Below are 6,000 nucleotides of genomic sequence, written 5' to 3'. Positions count from 1 at the left end.
CCACTCTCTGGAAACCTCTGCGTATTCTTTCTTCCAGTTTACATGCTCTGTTCTATCTTTCTGTCTTTCTTTCTTTCTTTTTTTTTTTTTTTTTCAGATATTCTGTTCTCTTCTTTCCTGGAAAACCTGTTGCAAAAAATGGATCTTTACCCCTTTTGTAGGATGCTAACCCCTTTGAAACTCTGACCCAGCCTGTGCATGCTCTTGTAGCAAAATGAGCACAAACTCAGACCTTTGCAGAAATTTTTAGGAGATCCACGGGGACACTGATCCAGAGCCTTTGTACATGTTCACCAGTGACGCTGGACAGGAAAGATGGGTCTTTAAAGTGACTCTAAAAATAGATTAAATCTGAAAGGCATTTTGTTCAAGATCCATAGCTTACACAGACGAGTGAGTTCATACCTACCTGGCTGGTGGGGATGCCAAGTATTGCTTCACTGAATTTTTGTCCTGACTCTGCAGGAAGTCTCTTGGACTGGGAAAATGCCTCCATCTCATCTTTGGGCAGTGGCCATCACCAAGTTTCTCCCTAGGCCTGCCTACGATGGCCCTGCCCTTGATAGCTCTTGTAGCTTGTCAAGAAGAGAGAGCACATATTTCTTGACAGAATTCTGTTTACTCAGGGACCAGAGCTTTTCTGGAGGAATTTTTATTTTATTTTTAAATTATTTTATTTATATATATTTACATCATTGTTCATTTTTAAAGAATGTTTGCCTTCTTTTCTCAGGCGTAGTCCCCATAGAATTTCCACCACCAATTCACCCATGCATTGTCTCCACAGTCCCCTGTGCTCCTCCCTCCCTCCTTCTGAGGAATTTTTGGATTAAAAAAAAAAAAACATTTTATTTGAATGGAAAGTTTTCTGGTTGAATCTTAAACCCAAAGCAAAATCAAAGTTCCTAGTCTGAACATCTGATGTTGTCCTGACTTCTGAATATATGACTATACAAGAGATAATACATCTCTCTCTCCTGGGAAATATACCATATGCAGCAAAATTCTGCTTAACAGCCAAATGGGATGTCAAGGTGACCCGCTTACCTGTCAGGCAGGGTTGTGTGTGCCTTCATCACCTCATGGGTGTGCTGGCTTCTGGGAGTCCACGTGAGCAAAGCACCCAAGCTCAGCAGGGAGACCAGTGACAGGTTGCTAGGTGCCCAAGGTATTCTGGGTGCTCGAAGTTGGACAGTCCACTTACCAGCTGCCCTGCAAGGCTGCAGTGTTTTCCACCTAGTGCACAACAAGGAGTGAAGCTTGGAGAGGCATGCAACTTCCTCATGGTCCCACACTAGTAAGAGTGGTATCATTTGAGTTGCATTTGACCTGGATGTGCTGCTTTGCCTGGCCCTAGGCTCTTCTCACAGGAGTTCAGACACCTGAAGTGGCTCACACAGAAGGCTGGCCAGGATGCTGGGTTGGCCTTCTCTTCCAGTAAATGGGGAGACATGAGCATGCAGCAATCCTTGGGGACCTTGTGTTGGTTTCCTTGTTTTTTTCCATGTCGAAGAGATATATTTTATTTTTTTAAAGATTTATTTATTTATGCATATAAGAAGTAAGGTACAGGCCAGAGATGGGGGAGGGTGCATAAAAGGATTCACCAGAGACAGAGTGGGGAGCAGAACAGGCAGATCTACTGAAATACACTGCTGAGAGTAGCAGCAGGGAGACAGCAGAGGTCTGCGGCGCCATGTGGGTTCCTCCCTGGCCAGTCTGGGCATTGAACTTGTGCTGCAGCGGCTGGCAATAGCTTCGTAGTGCTGTCTTTAACCCCTGCGCCACCACAGAGGCCCCAAAGAGATATCTTTTAGAGTGACAAACTCTGTTTCCCTTCAGCTCCATTGTGTACTTTTTTAAAAAGATTTATTTATTTATGCATACAATAACTGGGGTACAGGCCAGAGGTGTGGGACATGAAGATCCACCAGAGACAGAGTAGGGAACAGAACAGACAGACTGACCAAAATACACTGCTGAGGGGAGCAGCGGGAGAGACAGGAGAGGTCTGCCACACCATGTGGGTATCTCCCTGGCTGGCCAAATCGAACTCGTGCTACAGAGGCTGTGGATAGTTTCATAGGTTGCATCTTAACCCTTGCGCCACCAGGGAGGCCCCACCATTGTGTACTTTTTGTGGCTTGTATATCAGGAATCGAAATTCACCTCCATGGCTTTTTTGGTATTCTAGAGGAGTTATAGAATGTGGTATTTTCTTTTCCTATGTATCTCTTCCAAGCATTTCTACCTGTCTTTTCTCCACATGTCTCCTCCATGCCCCTCAAGTCCCTGGCCCAAGTCCAAAGCCCAGAGGCAAGCGAGCCCTTCTCCATGCTTCACTCTACCAACCTCAGTTTCTTTATTTAAAAAAAAAAAAACTATTTTGGACCTCCCTGGTGATGCAAGGGGTTAAGATGCAACCTATGAAGCAGTCTGCAGCCTCTGCAGCATGAGTTCAATTCCTGGCCAGCCAGGAAGCAACCCACATGGTGCAGCAGAACTCTCCTGTCTCACCCGCTGCTCCCCTCAGCAGTGTATTTCAGGCAGTCTGCCTGTTCTGTTCCCCACTCTGTCTCTGGTGGATCCTCATGCCCCACGCCTCTGGCCTGTACCCCAGCTCTTGTGTGCATAAATAAATAAATATTGTTTTAAAATTATTTTATTTATTTTCTTACACCATTGTTCATTTTGGGACAGTATTGATTTCTCTTCTCAGGTGTCGACCCCTTTAGTTCTCCACCACCACAGCCCCCATGACCCATCTCCACAGTCCCCTGTGCTCTTCCCGTCCCTGTTTTGACCCTTTTCCCTGCCCTGCTGATGCCTCCCATCCCTGATCTGCTTACAAGTTTTGTCTTTTTCCTGACCCTTTGTGAGGTTTCTCTGTTATTCCACATAGAAGGGAAACCACCCGATGTTTATCTTTGGTTTCTAATTCCATTTGTAGAAGATAAAAATAAAACTTCCAATGGTAGTTCTGCTGTGGATGCTCATGGAGTTGCTCTTTCTACTCTTGACAGGGAACACATTTGAAGTCATAGCAAATTAATCAATGGTCTTCTCAGTGATGAAACTATATTTGAACGGAAAACATATGATCTCAAGACATTGGGTTTCCTGAAACAAATATAAGGCCTTCCAAAAGCAGCACAGTAAGCCACTCAAACAGAAACAAACAAAAAAAAACACTAAGGTGAAAACACCAGGAAAATGGGATTCAGTGAAATTCATCCTTTCCTCTGAGAGGCCCAGGCCAAGTTCTTTTCTCTTGTTTCTGTGGTGGGGGTTGGCGTCTCCCTCTCTCAAGCACTTACCCCAGTGGTCTCTGTCATTTTCCTGTTTATAACTAGTATGTCCACAAAAACAGTAAAGGATTTTTTAAGAAATTATGAAGCTGGGCCTCCCTGATGGCGCAGGCGGTTGAGTGCAGCATTGTGAGGCTGTCCACAGCCTCTGCAGCACGGGTTCGATCCTGGCCAGTCAGGGAGATACCCACATGGCACGGCAGACCTCTCCTGTCTCGCCTGCTGCTCCCCTTAGCAGTATATTTCAGTCGATCTGCCTGTTCTGCTCCCGACTCTGTCTCTGGTGAATCCTCTCACCCTCTTGCGCCTCTGGGTGGGGTTGGGGGGGGGCGGGCGGCGTAACCCAGCTCTTGTATAAAAATAAATCTTTAAAAAAAAGAAATGATGAAGCTTCATGTGTTGCTAGTAGATTTGATTTCTCATGGTATCATCTCTGACTTCCGTTGTGAACAGTTCAAACGACTCTGTGAAAGAACAGCTTTCTAGACCTGCAGGACACAATTCTAATTTATCTTGATGTCAAAGAGAAACCAAATACAGGAACAGGAGAACTTGTAAACAAAGTGGGAAATTGTGTAAAGGTACACGACCCTCAGTGTGTATGTTTGTGTGTGTGTGTGAATGTATTCACGACGCTCTGACAGGGAGTGCTTATTATGAGGAATTATTGTTTGTTGTTTTAAAGAGATCATCCCATAAAGTAAATTAATCAAGGCAGATTAAATATTCATGAAGGATGTAATTTTAAAAACCACATCTATAAAACCACATTTAAATCCTACACTTGGGAACCATGTACCTTTTGTTGTATTGTACATGACACTTTTTCTCCCACACTGATATGCAACCACACACACACACACACAAACCTTTTCCATAATGGGCAGGTTTGCCTGCAATATCACCTTTCTTAGTAATACAGGATTTTTCAAGTTGGTACCTTTTTTTTTTTAACTTTTTTTTAAAGATTTATTTATTTATGAATCCAAGAGCTGGGGTACAGGCCAGAGATGCAAAGGGTGAGAGCATTCACCAGAGACAGAGTGGGGAAGAGAATAGGCAGACTGACTGAAATACACTGTGAGGGGAGCAGTGGGCGAGACAGGAGAGGTCTGCATTGCCATGTGGGTATCTCCCTGACCGGCTGGGAATCGAGCTCATGCTACAGAGGCTGCGGATTGCTTCATAGTGCGGTGTTTAACCCCTTGTGCCACCAGGGAGGACCCAAGTTGGTACTTTTTACAATGAACTTTCATTGAGTTTATTTTTTTTTAATGCAGTGGAGGACCTTGATGAAATGTAAATACTTTTTCTCATTTCCTTTTTTTTTTTTAAGTTTTATTTATTTATTTATACAAGCACTGGGTACAGTCAGAAGCACGGGAGGGTGAGAGAATTCACCAGAGCCAGAGCGGGGAGCAGAGCAGGCAGAATGATGAAGTACACTGCTGAGGGGAGCAGCGGGCGGCAGGAGAGGTCTGCGCGCCATGTGGGACCCTCCTCCGGTGGCCGGGGAGCAGCTGGGGATGGAACCGGCGCTGCAGAGGCTAGGGGCAGCCACCAGGGAGACCCCATTTCTCATTTCTTCACTTCTTAAATTAAGGCCCGTTCATATTAACCAGTTGCACTACAATTACCCCAGCATATATTAAAGTGCTGTAAAAATGAGCCATAGAAGTTCTTTTCTTGGCCAACCTGGTGGCGTAAGCGGCTAGTACTATGTGAGAATGTGAGAATATATGAATAAAATGGTGGTTTCCAAAAGGGGAGGAGAGCAGGTGAGCCTGGTGAAAGGGGTGAGCTGTATGGTATGCATGGAAGCTGGACTTTTGGTGGTGATCATGTATTTATAGATGTCAAGTTATAATGCTGGGCATCTGAAACAGGCAATGTCACAAAGCAATGTTAATCCAATTGAAATAGAAAAATAGAAATGTGCACATAAGCACATTTTTCTGGTTGCACTGACTAGATAGTAGTTCTGCTTTGGACCAGAGCACAGAGTTCCAGGCCAGACTAGTTCTGGGGTCTTGCAATAAACACACACACACACACACACCCATACATGCCAACACTCAGCAATTTTTCTTGAAACATGCCCTTAACCTTGAATCTTGCCCTTGGTCCATATCCTTTGCAAGCCAAGAAAGGAAAGTCTCAGAGAACCTGTGCAAGCAAACCCCACTACATGTTTTTACACATTTTTTAGATGCCAACTTCTCTGTGCTCTGATTTTTACAATCATGAGCGGGCCTATCTTTTATAAAATGTGATGCTTCCTAGAATCTTGGTGCCCAGCAACTTTTCCGGTCCCACAGAGCCCCCTCAAAAGAATGTGCTACCCTTTTAGGTGTGCCTGACAAGAGTGATGTTGGAATTCTGTGTCAGGGCGGGTTGGTGCATGCACACACGCGCGCACACGTGCACACACACACACACACACACACGGCAGGTTCCATGTTCTTGAGGCTACACAGTTCCATTAAAATTTCATTTCAGTAGCCGGTTGCGACCGGGTGTTTCCAGAAGAGAAGGGGAAAATGGCTGATACAAAAGGGAGTGAAAGTAACCTTACGGAACAAATAAACTGGCAAGTGTATCTAATAATTGCTTGGGTTCAGCATTTTTCTGCGATAAATGAGTAAACTTTAAATGTATCTCTGAGATGCACTATCAGAGGCATTGCCAGGAG

This window comes from Talpa europaea, assembly GCF_964194135.1.
Source record: "Talpa europaea genome assembly, chromosome: 6".
Classification (NCBI taxonomy): Eukaryota; Metazoa; Chordata; class Mammalia; order Eulipotyphla; family Talpidae; genus Talpa; species Talpa europaea.
This window is presented reverse-complemented; position numbering follows the sequence as displayed.